Genomic DNA, 18,768 nt, shown 5'->3' with positions numbered 1-18,768 from the left:
GCTCTTTTGGTAGTTTGCAGCGCAACACGGCTATGAGAAAGAAAGAAAATCTCTAAAATGTCTACATGCACTTATCTGATCAGTTAATCAGTACAGCTGTGTTACATCAAAACAAGTTTTCAGTATTGTTACGCTGATTGAGAAAATATAAATATACTGTATTATTTATAGCTATACATACAGGGTGCTTCGAAACAAAACCGATAACGTTTGAGGCATAGACCCTAACACCAAGGTTCAGTAGTTGAGCGCTTACCTTCGGTGCATTGGGTTCCTGGTTCAATCTCCGGCCAAGTAAGTTTATGGTGGACAACATTGTGTCCATGGGTTTTGTCGTTACTCCTGTTTCCTCCCACTTTCTCATTCCACCACTTATTCCATTATCATTCACTTGCTTTAATCATCGTCTCCCTTAACCGAAAGTAAGATTAGTAAAAGAGAATGTTGCTTGTTTTTAATCGTGGATTCCATTAATGTACAGCTGTGAGCAAAATAAATGACGCGTCTCTTTATTTTGAAGTTTTTTGAGGATACCTCCGTTTTCTTTATATGTTCGAAATTTCGGAAGGTTTCCCCAGCAGGAAACGTTAATAACAAACCCATTTTTAATATTTGTGTTAGATATTAGCTTAAAACAAATAAATTAGAAGCAAAAAACATTAAATCGACCGAAATTACGAGAATTACCAACTCTGCTAAATTGGGAAATTTTCAAGAACGCGAGGGAATTCTGCAGTTCAACACGAAGCAGCGACATCTATGTCATTGAGAGAAATGTGGATTAAATCTACAAACGAAAATTTTAACGAAATATTTCTAATATGTCTTATTACATGCATTATCTGCGAACTCCAAATATATGAATCTATACTAAGTATCAACGTATAGATAGAGCAAAAAGTGGAAATTAGCTATGGAAAAGGACGAATTTGTAGCACGATCATAATAAAAGATCGTCTTTACCGTAGAACAGGTTCAGTTTACGTAAGGAAACAAATAGCTCAGTTAGTTTAAGCAAGAAGACTGTATACCGCAGGTAGCTGGTTCGAATCCCATAGAAGGCAGTTGTCATTTTTGCTACTATGGTTATTTTTATTTATTGTTTATTATGTAGGAAAGAATCAAATTGTAACATGTGTGTAAAGCTCATGACGATACAAAAAAAAAAAAAAAAACTGTCTCACTTACATTAGTGTCCCTAATTTTTGTTTGCAAACAGTTACGTAACTATTTCCCCTGTGCTCACTACATGCTCACTGGTGCATAACGAATGTTTTCCAGTAAATGTTAATTCTAATTTGGAGAATTTTATAAAGTTTCACAATGTTTGTCACTAGATAGTCTTCTATCTACTTTTTTGGACACCTTGATAACAGATTTCCCTATTAAATGTTTAATTTTCCTTATATATATTTAATTACGGAAAAGTTTTACAAATGTATTTGTTTTAAATTGAAATTGTTTTGAATTTACCACATGAGGTAAGTAACCCGCAGCACATAATCTTTACGTTAGAGAGTCAGATAGAGAAAAATCCTGTTTCTTCCTCCCCTATGACCACTCATCTTAAAGCTCTACATGTAATGATTCGTGTCACATAATTTCGGCTCCCCAAAGACATTCATATTTAATAATAATAATAATAATAATAATAATAATAATAATAATAATAATAATAATAATATAATAATTATTATTCCTGAATATGCCACCCTTAAATAATGTAGTAACCTTAGACATCTTAGATTAAAGTGCTTTCTTTAGTAATAATTTGAGAACCACGTAACAAAATTTAAAATGTAGGAGGGGCACTACGTCTTATTTTGCCCCTCTCTTTTCAGCACCCTCCCAAAAGAAAGTATTTAATTTCTGACAAGAAGGGTAGACAGAATGAATAAGAAATATATTTATAGCACCCTTTCTTCCGTGAATGGAATATCACGTAGCATTTTTTATTCTACCGAAGATGAGCCTAGACGGTTATGGTTAGGTAACAAAAGAAATACGTAATATATTTGTAGTGCCCCTTGGCTTCTTTATTTGTTCGAGGGCGCCCTACACAACCAAGGGTGACAAAAAGAATAGGAAAAGTGTTTAAAGATTACAAAACACTTTATATTTTGTCAGAAGCATGGCAGTGTATACACAGCATTGCTTTCGTTAACAAGTGTTTCAACCTTGAGTCGCTTATAAAATTAGGCAGAATGAACTTTTGCCGATCATTGCTCTAGAGTAGGGTGACCAAATCGTCAACTAGAAAAAACGGGACACCTTTTATTTCTGGATAGGTTGCTCCCCTAAATATATTTTTTCAGCCTCTCCATTTTCTCTCTCTCTCTTCTTTTCTCTCTCTCTTTTTTGTATTTCTCACAAAAAAGGGCAAATTTACAATTTTTCGTTTTAAAACCTATGGAAAAGGTTGTGGAATTAATTAGATAACAAGTAACTATCAGCAGCTAACAAAAAATTAAATATTTGAAAACATTACTAAAAATATATGAGCGCCCAAATCTGTCACCAACAGGATTTATAATTATCTCTCAGCATCAGATTCCAACTCCTTTTATTTGCATTTTCTTACTTTTAAACATTATTTCACTTCCAACTAGTTTTCTTTTTACTTTCACTTTTATAGTTCTCTACCTTTATTCTCCTTTGGTAATAGGTTACATCTTAGTCAAATCACGGAAACACTGTACTGTACTGATGACAGCGTCTCAATCTTCCACTACCCGAAACAGAGAGTAAAAAACAGGTTACATTTGTTCTTCATAACACTTTCAGCCCCTTGCACTGTCGTCTGCGGAGAGGGGAGGCCTAAGAGGGAAACCAAAGGAACCACCACATCGAATACCGCAAACGTCGTAATGACGTTGCTCAGTAATTAAAGATATATTCCAATATAATCAATACCTTAGAAAATAAATCATATAAATTAGGAAATTTTAGCGATTCGAAAGTTTTTTTGTACCCAATGTACGTAAATACGGGACATTTTGGCGTCCCGGGAGAATTTTTCGGGACACCGGGAATGGTAGTGAAAAAACGGGACAATCCCGTTTTTACGGGACGTTTGGTCACCCTACTCTAGAGGGATTTGTCCAGGATGTTTTGGTGTCGAGCTAATAACGATGAGTATGTTTATTTATATCACCGTTAAAGAAATAGCAAACTTTCTGAAAGGAACTTACTTAGGAAACATCAGATCCTCCTTATACTTAGCCAGAGCCCATTCTGAAATATTGCATCTGGTGTTCTGGGTGAAAGTTCTGTGGGACTATTAGAAAAATATATATTCCCGTTTCCACGCTGATGGCAGAATTTCTGAAACAGTTATTGAATTACGTTCGAAGCATAGGCGTAAATAGCGCCCCTACAACCCTGTGGCGTGGGAACCGCACAAGATACAAAGCCAAAAAATATATAGAAAGTACGCAGGGGCGGACCAGGCCAAATTTTCATCCGGGCAAAGTGACTTTTTGGCGACCACCCCCCTAGTACTAGCCTATATTTTACATTTTATCATAGTGTTTTTAATAGTTTAAACCGATTTTTCAAAAAGACATTCATTACCTAGGAAATCTTCACAAAGAATATGGCCTGCTATATACAATATGAACACCGTCCCGACCCCATGCTTGGTCTAGTGGCTAGCACGCCTGCCTTCTGTGGTCCCGGGTCCAATTCCCGGTGGGTTACTGTTGAACGATAAACGTGGTTCGGATTTCACTATAATCAGTATCCACATCTCCTTTGGCCATTAAGGCATAACTGTGGAACGCTAAACTCAAGCAAACAAACAAACAATACTTTCTCCCCCTACACTCTTTATTCTACATGCCATCTCTCCATTTGTCGATACAGTCCCTTTAGTACTATGAAATTCTCTTCTTCCATGGTGAAATGGAAAAAGATTATGTAATTGCCGCTACTTTACAAGAATATAAACCAAAAAAGTCAGTAGAAAACACATTACAAAATTTACTTTTTGAGGCTCGTTTTGCCGCCTCTCTGACTGGCGCCTCGGGCAGTCGCCCGGATGACCCGGCCCTTGGTCCGCCCCTGAAAGTACGGACTAAGGGCTGCGGACGAGAGGTTAACCTTCATGTTATGCCACTGGTTTGACGTGTTTGAAATGTTCAGTAACTGATCGGTTAGTGAAATAATTTCGACGGTGATTTCTCCTCACATAAAAAAGAGAAAAACAATAGTAATAAAAACCCTTACTCGTATTAGGCTCGAAGTAACAACATAATTCGTACAGGCTAGTTGCTCTGACCAACTGAGTTTCGATTTCTTACGCGAAAAAATCTGTTATATTACGAGGCATGCTTTTCATTATGATCGTGCTGTTAATTTATTCTTTCGATAGATAATTTTCAATGTTTGCTTTATCTATAGAAATAAATTATAAATTCATATATTAAGAGTCTTTGGGTAATGTGTGTAATAATTTCGCGACAAATATACTTGCTTAAATGTATTGTATGCTATGATTTGCCCTGATTGTGTGTTCTTCTGGTGGTTGGAAAACAAATACGCCAAAACTGTTCGAAGGAATACGAACACGGCTTAAGGACTGAACTGAGTTATCACTCGATTGACCTTGAGGGCAAAAAACACCAAAAGGTAGCTATAAACGAAAGTTCAGCATGCATTTCTGTGGAGTTCTCTTCAGTATCACGGTTCTCTGGCAATCACTTTGTTCTTAGGAGTAATATTTTACAAACCTAACCTTTCGATAGAGCGCAATGGAAGAGAACCGTGATACTGAATTCTTGCCCTTGTTAAGGTTGGATACCACCATGTGCAATAAAAATGTCGCGTCTCCTTGAAATGATACTTTATCGAAAATAACTCGTTTTCATTTATATATTCGAAGTTTCTGAGGATTTCAAAATGAGAAAACGTTACTGACAAACAAGGACGCATTTAGGGGCGGGTTCAGGGGGTCCGGACCCCCTCTGAAATCCCAACTTTTCTGTAAATTTAATCTAATTTTTGGGGTTATTTTTTAAAATTTTATTATAATTTATCCTAATATTGAAGTCGAACCCCCCAGATAGCTTTGGACCCCTCCCGAAATAAAGTTCTGCATACGTGCCTGCTGAAAAATATATTTTCAATATATTCGTTAAATAATAAAGTAAAATAACTAAATTAGGAGCAAACAACTTCAACACAGTCTAACTTTTGTCCACTGCCAATATTGTTAGAAGGGATATTAATAGCAAAAGCTTCTAGTCAATGCTGAACCTTGGAACCTCATCCTGAACACAAGCATATTTTCGAAACACACAAAGGCCTAGCCAGACGGCATTGTAAACGAGTTACGTTTGGCAACATCGCACTGAAACAAATGAATGCTGAATTGCATTCTAACCCGTTCCTACTACTACTACTACTACTTTTACTACATGAAAGAAGTTTAATGAAAATTTTAAAAAATAATCGTTAAACCACTTTTTGAATATTATTTTTAATATTTTTTAACGAAAGAAGTGTTATATTTTTTTTTTGAAAATAATAAAAATAAGTCTCCTTAGGCAGAGTTTGAACACACGACAAAAAGAATTTTTCTTACTAGCATGTTGCGCTAGCTCACTCAGCTACGAGCGCCAACAGCATCTGGCGTTTACTTTGTGGTATATTTAGGTCATATCTCGTGATGTCACCAACAGGATCACGATATAGACGTCATTATTTTTTCTACATTGCAGAGCCCCCCGAGATTTGATCATTGTCTACTCGGACTGAAATTGTCATTTGTAACAAACACTTTAGTGTGAAGCGAAAAATTCCTTTAAAATAGACGAAAACTTTGCAAGTTTTAAGAATTTTAATATTTTTGCCTTTTCCCATAAGGGAAAAATGAAATGAAATCTTCGAGTTTCATGTCCCACGGTTATGCCGGTTAGGCTAAAGGAGACGGTGGTGATGAGTAATGAATGAAATGGTGGAATGAAGAAAGTGGGAGGAAACGTGAGAACCCCCGAGGAAACCCACACACACGGTGTTTGTCCACAACAAAGTTAACTTGGCGGAGGCTTTCCCATAAGGGGGTCAAAGCCTCTACACCGAAGAGCTCCCGAGATTTGATCGTTGACCACTCGGACTGAAATTCTCATTTGGAACCAAAACTTTAATATGAAGTCAAAAATTAAACTTATACATCAATTTGAACTGACTGGGTTCCGGTTAACCACATCATTATGTTTAGTTTAGTTAAGTGGTAATTTGTGACAGCTTCACATCATCAAAAGAATCTTTAACTTCACCCCCTCCCCCCCAAGGAATCCGTGCTGGATCAGCCATTAGAATCAATAGACACTTTTCCTATTCTTTTTGTCATCCTTGGTTGGGTAGGAGATCCCTCGACCAAATAAAGAAGCGGTAATATTACAATCAAGAGGCGCTATATATTAGGTATTTCTTTAGTTACCTATCCCTAACCGCACAGGACCATCTTCGGTAGAATAAAAAATGCTACGTGATATTCCAATCATGAAGGGGGAGAGGATGCTATAAATATATTTCTTATTCATTTTGTCTACCCTGCTTATCAGAAATTACGTAATCTTGTCCCTGTTTGTTAGTAACGTTGTCCTTGTCTCTGAGACAAAAAAAAAAAAAAAAAAAAAAAAAAAAAAAAAAAACGTCGTACCGCCTCAAACATGGTTGCTCAAATTATTACTAAAGAAAGCATTTCAAACTAAGATGTCTAGGAAGGATGGCATATTCAGGATGATGATGATGATGATGATTATTATTATTATTATTATATGAATGTCTTCGGAGCACCGAAATTGTGTAAGATGAACCATGGTATAGTAGAGGTTTAAGATGGGTGGTCGTAGGGGACGAAAAACCAGGATTTTTCTCTATCTGACTCTCTAAAGTAAAGATTATGTGAAGAAGCATCCTCATTCTACAATAGGTTGCTTTTATGTAGAATATCAGCTACTTCAGTTCTCCTCCTTCGGGCTACTTAACTCATGTGGTAAATTCAAAACAATTTCTCGCCTCTGGAGCTATGGGTCCCGGGTTCGATCCCAGCCCCCGCCAAGTGAACTTTGTGGTGGACAAACACCGTGTGCGTGGGTTTTCTCGGGGTTCTCCCGTTTCCTCCCACTTTCTTCATTCCACCCTTTCATTCATTACTCATCATCACCGTCTCCTTTAGCCTAACCGGCATAATCGTGGGACGTAAAACTCAAAGATTTCATTTCATTTTTTCAATACAATTTCAATTCAAAACAAATACATTGTAAAACTTTTCCGTAATTAAATATATATAAGGAAAGTTAAACATTTAATAGGGAAATGTTATAAAAATGTCCAAACAAGTAGATAGAAGACTATCTAGTGACAAACATTGTGAAACTTTATAAAATTCTCCAAGTTAGAATTAACGTTTATTGGAAAACATTCGTTATACACCAGCGAGCATATTGTGAGCAGTGAGCACAGGGAAAATAATTACGAAACTGTTTGCAAACAAAAATTAGGGACACTAATGCAAGTGAGACAACGACATTTTTTTCTTTTTTGGTATCATCATGAGTTTTACACATATGTTACAATTTGATTCTTTCTCACATAAAAAAAAACAATAAATGAAATAACAATACTAATGAAAATTACAGTTGCACTCCTATGAGGATTCGAACCAGCTACCTACGGTATACAGATTTCTTGCTTTAGCTAACTGAGCTATTTGTTTTCTTACGTAAACTGAACCTTTTCTACAGTAAAAATGATTTTTCATTACGATTGTGCTACAAATTCGTCCTTTTCCATAGGTAATTTCAACTATTTGCTCTATCTATACGTTAATAGTTGGCATAGATTCATATATTTGGAGTTTGGAGATAATACACGTAATAAGACATATTAGAAATGTTTCGTTAAAAGTTTCGTTTGTAGATCTAATCCACGTTTCTCTCAATGACAGATGTCGCTGCTTTGTGTTGAACTGCAGAATTCCCTCGCGTTCTTGAAAATTTCCCACTTTAGCAGAGTTGGTAATTCTCGTAATTTCGGTCGATTTAATGTTTTTTGCTTCTAATTTATTTATTTTAAGCTAATATCTAACACAAATATTAAAAACGGGTTTGTTATTAACGTTTCCTACTGGGGAAACCTTCCGAAATTTCGAACATATAAAGAAAACGGAGATATTTTCAAAAAACTTCAAAATAAAGAGACGCGTCATTTATTTTGCTCATAGGAGTACAGTCCGTAGCAAGAAACCTGCAACATGAGCATGTAAGTTTATCGTGAAACGACGAAGTTTTCTGTTCCAAAATAAGTGTGCATTGGAGAACGCCGAGGTTTCTCCTGGCATGATTCATGCCAGTTAGACGTTATGCCAATCCCCTTCGCTGTTAGGCGTAGTCTCTCAATAAACTTACATGCTCATTTTTTTTTTTTTTTTTTTTTTTGCGGACTGTACAACTGAATATGGTGGAGGGCGACGTAAGGGCAATATCCAATGAAAGATGAAATTCCTGAGGCAATCTATGAAAAATTCTATGAACAGAAATAAGTAATAATGAAGTGCCATTTTCAATGAGTAAAAAGTATAGTGTATTATTCAAGCTAGGAAAAACTGGTAAGAGTATTTCTGCTGTGATAACGCTTTAATTATAAGAATAAACGCCACTGATGGACCACTTATACGTAACGATACATGTGCGCAGTGATGCGACCAAACAATTCTCCACTTCGTTCTGTTTTCAGCACGTGCAGCTAGACTGTCAGAAGCGAGATTTTCTTAACAGGGCAGTAAGTAGAAAAATAACTTAATATAACGAACATGTGTACAGTTAGAAGTTTTCGCTGAGTTGAACTGTGGCATATCTACAGAACGCTCATATCTGATGCGAGGAATCCCTGGTTCGATTCCCTGAGCCAGACGTATTTATGCTAGACAACATTGAATCCGTTGGTTTTCTCGGGGTTCTTCTGATTTCCTGCACATTCTCATTCCACCAGTTATTTCGCTGGCTTCCATTAATAATCTGTCAGCTTCAGTTTAAAAAACGTAAACGTAAGACGTAAAACAAGTAGTTTCATTTCATTTCCAAGCTATAGAAGTAATAATTAACATGCAAACATATAGTTAGGAGAAGTTACTGAAGAACTTCATATCGTAGCGTATAAGTAAATAAGTGGCAGTATCACGTGTACACAACGTGCTCAAGTCTGGTTTTATGGCGTGATATTTTCCCAATTAATATGTCATACAAACGAAAAGCGGAAGTAAATATATATCAATTCCGACTTGAGAGTAATTAGGGTAAAGATGGAATATACTCTTGAGATGCTTAATTGATCGCAGAAAACCGCTTCTCGCTAAATATATATTTTTGTTTATATTTCTTAGTGGTCAACATAAATACTAAAAGTAGTAGATTTGAGTCTCTCATGGTTTGAATAGACAAGAGAAGAGAATACCTACTTTTAGAATACTAAATGGCTATAAAAATCTTCTCGCTATTACTTATTTATTTATTTATTTTATTTTATTTTTTATTTACTTATTTATTTATTTATTTATTTATTTATTTATTTATTTTGCTCTGTGTAAATTAATATTGAAAACGGAGTTGTAGTGGTCTTCTATCACTTGTGGTTCTAGCAGAGAATTAATCATGAAAATAGAATGTATTTTGGAGCGCTTTAACCGCTTCTCGCTATCTGTTATCATCTTTGCTAACATTAAAATTGGAAATACTTGCTTTCTACCAGTTCCGACTTGACTATCACTTCCATGAACAAAATCGATTAGTAAGTTTTGATACTTTATATTAGGGATGGCCAGACGGATCCGGATCTCGGATATCCGGATCCTATAAGATCCGGATCTCGGATCCGGATCCGAAATTTCGGATCTTGGATCCGGAATTTCGAAGTTCAGATTCAGACTCCTGTCTTGAATATTTTAGGCCTTAGATTGAGACCCAGAACTAAAATATCCATATGTATAATATTTACTAGGTGAATTTTATCTAACTCAGTGGGAAGACAATTCAATTTAAATGACAAAAGATTACATCAAAATCTCATTTTCACATTTTTCGGGGTTAGACCACTGTTGCGCACACCCCATCATTTAGTCTTTAGTATATCTTTAAACGTAGTACAAGTATGCCACTTTCATCTCAAGTCAGTAGTTGTATAGATCTGCCTTTTGTTATACTATATTAATCAAGTTAAGATTAAAATTCGATTGTTTGTGAGATCTATGATAATATTTTCAGAATGAGTTAAAACGTTGAAAAACTGCATAGTAATGCTGCATATTTTCTTTGTGCCACATTGGAAATTAATGTAGTCTATCTGATACAATCGGCTTTTATGATTAATCCAATGATCTGAACTCCTGCAGTATTACGCTAAAATCATGGATGTCTTTGAATTTTCATCATTTCTATTTTTTTTTTTATTACGAGCAAAATAAATATCATAAGCGGTATTTTACATAATACATATAGACGCAGGTCAGTCAGTTGATTGTTTAAAGTTTATAGCAAAGCTATTACATTTCTAAGACACTGGCGGCCTTAGAACAAAATCCATGGCTTTCCCATAAAATCTTAAATCTCTCTATATAAAAAGGGCAAAGTCCTGAGTGAGTGAGTGCCAAATCATCGTACAGCCAAATCGCTTAAGCTACAAACTTGAAATTTGGACAGTTTATAGGCTTTGTGACATAGGATACCACTAAGGAAGGACTTTGGGAAATTCGACGAGGAAGGGGGAAAATGGGGGGGAAAATATTGATGATTCTTGACGTTAGATACTTCAAATTTGGTATTTGGGTTTCTCATTGAAAATAATTTGATACTTGTTTAAGTGTTTTTTGATATTTAAATTAGAAGGGACAGAGAAGATGTAGAAAGTAAAAGAAGGGGTGGTAATTGCAATTATTGCAATTAGTATAATAATATGCCTATATCTCGGAAACTTAAAGGGTTAGAAACATGGAATTTGGTATTTGGACTTCTCACTTAAAATAATTAGATACGTATTTCAACGTTTTTTTGATATGTGGTCCAGAAGGGAAGAAAAAGGGCGAGAAGAAAATTAAGTGGGGATTACAATTATTGTATTAATATGTTCAATCCTTTGAGGTTAGAGACTAGAAATTTGGTATTTACATTTCTCATTGAAAATAATTTGACATGTGTTTCAGCGTTTTTTGACGTTATAGTAAAAAGGAAAAGAAAAGAGATGGAAAAGAAAGAGGGTGGGGATTGTAATTATTATAATAACATGTCGATATCTGGGAACCTCTGAAGGTTAGGAGCATAGAATTCGGTATTTGGACTTTTCATTTGAAATGATTAGGTATGTACTTCAGGGTTTTTTGATGTATGTCTTAGAAGGGAAGAAAATTGGCGGGGAGAAAAGACTTTTATATCTCGGAATCCTGGAAGGTTAGAGAAATGGAACTTATTATTTGAACAAAAAGTTCGTTATGAAATGAAATCCTTGAGTTTTACGTCCCACGCTTATCCCGGTTAGGCTAAAGGAGACGGTGATAAGAAATAAATGAAATGGTGGAAAGTGGGAGGAAACGGGAAAATCCCGAGAAAACCCACGACCACGGTGTTTGTCCACCACATAACCCACACGGCGCGAGCTGGGATCGAACCAGGGACCCCAAGCACCGGAGGTGAACGCTCTACCACTGAGCCACCGCGGTAGATTGTGATTGTTTGAACAGCAGAATCAATTTATCAACGTTTAAAGATACACAAGTCACTAAAGAATATGTTCTACACTTCGTAGATCTCCCGTGACGCAAAAGGATTCGGGTAACATATTGTTATAAAGTGTTCTGCCTTTCGGCAGGTCCTGGGACTAAAGAGTTTTTTTTTTTTTTATTTTAGATTTAGGCCTGGAAATGTTTCTTCCAAGTTTTTCGATCCTCAGCTTTCTCTTTTAACTCTCAATATTTTCTTCTGTTTCTCAAGTAATCGATCAGTTGTGTTCTTCCTATTCCTCGCTTTCCTTCCATCTGTCCTATGCGGTATGAAAAAGACACATTTGACACATCATGCGAAGAAATTGTCTTCTTCATATCGGGTAACATCTAGAACAGTCATTTCCATCTCTCGAATATATGACGCAGGAGTTGACTTTTTCATTCAGAGTCAGGAGAAAGAGAACAGGTGAAGCCAACAAAGGGAAACAAAGAGATATGTGGAATGAAAAAAAAAAAAAGATTCGCAGTGTTCGATTAATCATGAATCCAGGACTCCGCAAAACCAATTGACTATGCCATCCTTGCCTATCACCACTGTCTTGTATCAACGCTAAGTTTGTTGCATTCAGTGAATGTAAAGGGTAAACTGAAAAACCGAGTACTGAGAAACTGTGGCGTCTCAGAGCATCCAGTTGGAAATGGCTGTTCTAGAGGAAAGTAAGAAAAACATGAAAACCTAAAGTTGTACATATACTTACAAAACGAAACTAGAAAAGCTTTTTAGAATCGAGACGAGGCAAAAAAAATCTCGTCTTGGCTCATCGCAACACTAATAATGTGTAGTACCAGAGGCAATGTATTACGGATTCTTGTCTGGCAATGCAAAAACCAAATATTAGATTAGTAGTGCAAAATGGAAGATCTCTCCGATTTTCAAAAGTATATAATACTGGGTGACCCATATAAGACCTCAAATTTTAAGGCCAATAAAACAAAAAGTATTGCAGATAGAAATGTGTTTATTAAAAATATAGATAGAGTTTTGAAAACAGTTTGTAATCGCTTTGTTCTGATTTGAAATGAAACAACTGACAATACAATTTGAAGATTATTTGTGAAGGATACAGTTTGTAATTACGCAATATACTCATTCATATGAACACTTTTGGATCTTGTGGATTATTATTATTATTATTATTATTATTATTATTATTATTATTATTATTATTATTATTATTATTATTATTATTATTATTATTATTATTTTAACGCTGGACCCATTGTTCGGAAATGCTTGATGCACTACAAGTTACTCGTACTTGGAATAACAAACTTTAAGCGCGAAGCTCTTTACACAATAATCCCGGAACTGCTGCTTTTGAAAAACATTTCAAACTCGAGACCAAACCATAATGACGATTGAAAACAGCAGGAGAGTGGTGAGGAAGGGATTACCACAGTGGTGGATCTAGCCCGGGGGCCTAAATCCCCCAATTTTTTGGTGAAAAAATAAGGTAATGTGTATATATTTTGGAGCTTTATAGTAATTTTATGATATACCTGCCACAGTCTGCATTCTGATCGCCCCCCCCCCCAATTTTCACCGTAGATCCGGGTCTGGATGACCACTCATCTCGCCCTTCCACTGACATTGCTACAGCAGATAAAGAAATGAGCGGTTTATTGAATATTATTGAAAAAAAAAAACTATATTGTCAATTGGTATGTCAATTCGACTGAAATGAAACCTTAAGATTTACGTCTCACGATTATGCCGGCTAGGCTAAAGGAGACGGTGATGATGAGAAATGAATTAAATGGTGGAATGAAGAAAGTGGGAGGAAACGAGAAAAACACCGAGAAAACCCATGCACACGGAGTTTGTCGAACACAAAGTCACTTGGCGAGAGCTGGGATCGAACCAAGGACCCCATGCACCAGAGGTGAACGGCCTACCACTGAGCCACCGCGGCCCGGTACAACACACAAGAGAACAGAGTAACTCAAATCAGAAGAAAGTAATTACAATACCATTTTATATTTTCGAATAAACAAGTTTCTATCTGCACATACTTTTTGTCTAATTAGCCTTTAAAATGTAGGAGATTTTATTGGGTGACCCTGTATATTATAGATATGCGTTTAGTTGGAGTAAGTGCACGAAAGGCTGACCGTGTTTTATATGTTTCAAGAGTAACAGAATTCAACATAATGACAAAATTAAGAACTCTTGACAAAAAATTGTCATAGAGGAGCATTAGGAGACAGAAACAAATCCTACAGCCGAGAGGGATTACTGAACAACGAATATGATTGTCAAAAGAACCGTGTACAGCTCTTGCGTCACAACCGCTTTCAGAACTGAATCACCAACCGTGTCGACCTGTTCATTGAATCAGTCATGTATCAACATTTGCACTGGAGTTACAAATTTGAAACTTTTGATTACAACCACCAACGCAATAGAACAAAAACTCTGATAAAAGCAGGAAAGAGAATCACGTGATACTTATGATTGAATGAATTTGTGAATTAATCTGTGCTGGAAGTTGAAGCGATCAATATTATAAAAGGTGTTACGAAAATTTGTCACAATATTGTAGGAATAGATTGCTCAGATCAAAATAAGATAAAAGTTCATACCGACCTGTAGTCGGAAGTCCATAGTTTCGTTGTTATGGGGTGCCGAAAATCTGAAATAATAAACTTTAAAGATCCATAGCTTCACTACTAATAGGACTGATCGTCGTCTGATCAAGATATCATTGAGGAACTAGCATGTGAACTATCCAAATGATCTATTTTTCAGAATTTTTCTCACTCTCACAATCATTTTTAGAGAGAGTGTTTGGGACTCTCCATCTACCTCTCTAAAAATTGGTGTGCAAGTACTGGTGCATTCTTTAACATGGATATTTGGGTAATTTACGTATCAGTTCCTCAGTGATATCTTGACCCGATTACGATAGATCCCATAGTAGTGGAGCTATGAATATTTAAAGTTCACTTGTTTCACGTTTTTGGCACCCTGTACCTTCGAAACTATCCACTTTTGAGCATAGACCCATATGAACTTTTTTTTATTGTTTTGATGTGAGGAATCTGTTCCCAAAATATTGAGACACATTTTTGTAACACCCTGTATATTTCCACATACTACAAGTATGTGATGTTATTGCAACTTTAACAATATTTTTGTTTCAAAAAAAAAAAAAAAAAAAAAAAGTCCTAACCCGTGAGAACCACATCTGTTTACCAAACAGTTTAAACAAGAACAGCAATATAGACTTATAGTCTACCCTCTGATGACTCAATTATATAAAAGGTTTTAACATCACCAAAAACTCCCTCGTGTTGATAGCGTACACGACTTCGGCGCCAGATATCCCAGTTGGATTACAGACGGCAGATTATGTGGCTCGGATCTAGTGCTGTCAAAATCGGTTTTTGAAAAAACCGAAAACCGGTTTTTGGAAAAAAGTGAAATTTCATAAAACCGAAATGTCGGTTTTAAAAACCGAAAACCGCTTTTGCGATTTCGGTTTTCAAAAACTGATTTTGCAGTTTCGGTTTTGGAAACCGCTTTCCCGGTTTCGGTTTCCAAAATCGTATTTTTAGTTTCGGTTTCCAAAACCGCATTTGCAGTTTCGGTTCTGAAAACCGCATTTGCAGTTTCGGTTCTGAAAACCGCATTTGCAGTTTCGGTTCTGAAAACCGCATTTGCGGTTTTCGGTTTCAGGAAACCTGTTTTCTCAAAAACCGAAAACCGCAAATGTCACAAAAATTCGACAGCACTATAAACTATTGCAGGTATCTGGGACTTGTGGCAAGAAACCAGTCAACACATGCAAAACCACAACAGTCACATTTATCGGAGTGGCAACATATCAACAATAAAATTGTATATTGCGATCTAGATTTTTCTTTCAAGAAAGGGAGGTGGTGCTTTTTGTTAACAGAAGAATGAGTGGAAGTACTATTTTTAAAAAACAAGGTGATAAAATATTATTGTTGTTATTATTATTATTTAAAAGGGAACCTATTGATTACAAACTTCAAAGACTCGACTGCGTCAGTGTTAAGACTACTTAATACCTGTTGATTCTACTGTAGAAGTGTAGTGTTGTGTGAGGGGGTGTTATTTTTCTAGAGAGAGAGAGAGAGAGAGAGAGAGAGAGAGAGATCACATTTTTAAGGACAACGTTATTTGAAACTTTACTTACAATTGTAGAAGTAGTTATTGAAATAATAATAATAATAATAATAATTTCTGGTGCTAGAATAGGGAAATGTAATTCAGATCATCTGGCAATACTCCTTCGGCTTTCTTTGTTACTGTTCAAAACATAACACTCAACCATTTACACAGCCTTATCCTCACATCCTAGTAACAGTATATTGTTCTTTGTGAGTGAAATACTTGTATCAGATTTTATCAGCACAAAGCTCTGCAGTGCAATAGACAGTCTGCTACTTCTGTATACAATCTCATATTTCGGCTGAGCAAATGTAGTAGAGATGGTACCAAGACGGAGTCTAGAATTATCGATACGAGACCGAGACGGACTTTTATAAATCGAGACTAGACCGAGACAGACCTCTATATATCGAGACGAAACAGACCGAAACAGACCTCTATAATTCGAGACAAGACCGAGACGAGACTTAAGTCAATCTCGAAAGTCTCGGTTTCGTCTCGAATCTTAATAATAATAACTATTAAAATTGCCTTTACTCAAAATTTGATTCGTTGCTGTTTTACATAATATGGTAACGGTTGACTGATGTACAATGGCGTATTTAGGGAGTGGTTATCGGGCTAAAGCCCCTCCCGAAACAAAATCTACTGCTGATGTATATAGCTTTCTCTCTCTCTCTCTCTCTCTCTCTCTCTCTCTCTCTCTCTATATATATATATATATATATATATATATATATATATATATATATATATATATATATATTATAGCCGCGGATCCAATTCTGAAATTTTGTACCAAAGTTTTGTGAAATAATGAAGGGGAAATTCTTGTAGATACTCTGCAATACCACTAGATAAACAAGCAGTGTTGCTAACGCAACATAAAATTGTATTTTTTTCAAATTGCACTAGATGTTTTATTACATATTTCTAATTTAAATATTAAATAAAACCACAATACCAAATATATTATTCAGTGTAACAAAGTATAGTAGAGTATCACTAACATCAACATTTTAGAGATATCTTATAATTCAAATGGTATAGCCGGTGCAATGCGCATCAATTGCAGTATCTTAGTGTCAAATACTATGATCATGGTATAATGTATTTCGAATGAATAAAGGAAAAAACTTACAAGAAATGGAAAATTTAAATTTTTCTAAAGATTTTGTTCAAAGATCCTCCGTACCATATTATTGTGTACCAAATGTGTAATCAAACAAAATATTTAATTGAATTTTAAAATGTGTATAAAATAGGCAATGTATGAAGTGGAGGCAGTTTGAATATTCTTTAGGATTCATAATCCAATGGAAAAATTTAGAGTGCCTTAACTTCTACAATGCAAATGACCGGCTATGACTTCTAGACCTAGGAAGACGCAGAAAGAATGTGTAAGAATGTTGACATGACGGAAAAATCATATAAATCCTACCGGATTCTATTTCGGGTATTGGAAGTTCTATTCCAACTGGGAGTTCTCACGTTGTCTTGATTGAATTCATTCAATTAGTATAGCAAGAACCGAATATCCAAAAGTAGAGTTTCTGTGCTCCGAAAGCAGCGGATTTGAACTATTTGTAGAGCAAATATATAGAAATAAATTATATGGCAACAATTGACTGGTACTAATTTTAACATGAGCTGGAAAATGTGCTGGACGTATTGTAAAAAGAAGTTATGATTGATGAGCGGAAACAATTCTAAACTGGATATGACGAGAAAAAACAGCCTAGGAAACGTCCGCATACAAGAAGGCGTGACACAGTCAAGAACCGTTGGGGAGTAACGTGGAAAATAATTGCCGAAGATAGATAGTTGTAGAGAAGACTTAGAAGGACTTTCATCCAGCAGTTGATTGATATTGGTTGATTATGGTTATGGTGATGATTTTATTATATCTGAATCACAGAGGTAAACTAAACCAAGCCATTATTTCTTAATTTTGCAGGAGAAATGAAAGTCGGTTCGTTAACTAACACCTGTGATATTGTTTTTCAAACTGTACTTAGTAGTTACAAACTAATACAACTAGAAAGTACATAGTCTATTAAAAAAGTATTCTTTACTGAATTTCGACGAAAAGGTGACTTTGCATAGTCTGCCACTAAAGTTCATATATATACTTTTTGTATTGTTGTATTGTTGTAAACTAGTGCGGTTTGAATAGCGTCTCTCTGCAAGAACCCTTCTAGAAATAAGGGAATATTGACTTTTTGACGCGTCTAGGTACAGTGTTGGTGCTAATGATGATCGACAAGTGAGAGATGTGAAATTCGTATTAAATTCGGTCCAGTGGTTGAGTAGTTAAGTAAAACCATATTCTTAAGCGTTATTTCAGTTGACTACAAAAATGAAACGGACAGTATCGTTCGTTATTATTTGAATCAAATCAGCTTGTTTTAATTTATTTTAAATTAAATTGATATAATAAGTACAATTATGTCCAATAATGACAGAAAGAAAGGTTACCAATAAAACAGAAGTGGGAGAGGAGGTTCAATATGCAACGAAGATTCAAGATGCGGATGCCTCTATTCAGAAGGAAGATCCAGGTCCGAATTTGGACACATCTAGCAAGCCAGATGAAGCGCAATGTTCATATTGCCATAAGTGTTTTCTAAGCCAACGAGGTCTAGCCATACATACTAGTAGATGCCACCGCGAATCACTCAAGAGAAATCTATCTTTTTCCAATGCGAAAAGTGCCATTACTTATATTTCAAATATACTAACACACGAAGCGATTGATGAAAATTCAACGGACTCAACAGCTAAAATAGGCGAACTGTTATTTTTTTTAAAGTCCCACATTCCTACACTCCGACGAGTTCCCCGAGGCGCCAGA

General features: G+C 35.7%; 1 protein-coding gene across 1 annotated transcript in view; it reads right to left on the bottom strand.

The window, feature by feature from the left end:
• LOC145671288 (uncharacterized) overlaps positions 1-18,768 on the bottom strand; it is a 1,722,162-nt gene that overhangs the window by 1,672,039 nt on the left and 31,355 nt on the right. The window lies entirely within an intron of this gene.

This window comes from Thermobia domestica, chromosome 15 (assembly GCF_964235325.1).
Source record: "Thermobia domestica chromosome 15, izTheDome1.hap1.1, whole genome shotgun sequence".
NCBI classification, from domain to species: domain Eukaryota; kingdom Metazoa; phylum Arthropoda; class Insecta; order Zygentoma; family Lepismatidae; genus Thermobia; species Thermobia domestica.
Note: the sequence above shows the minus strand (reverse complement) of the source record. Positions and strands in the feature narration are given on the sequence as shown.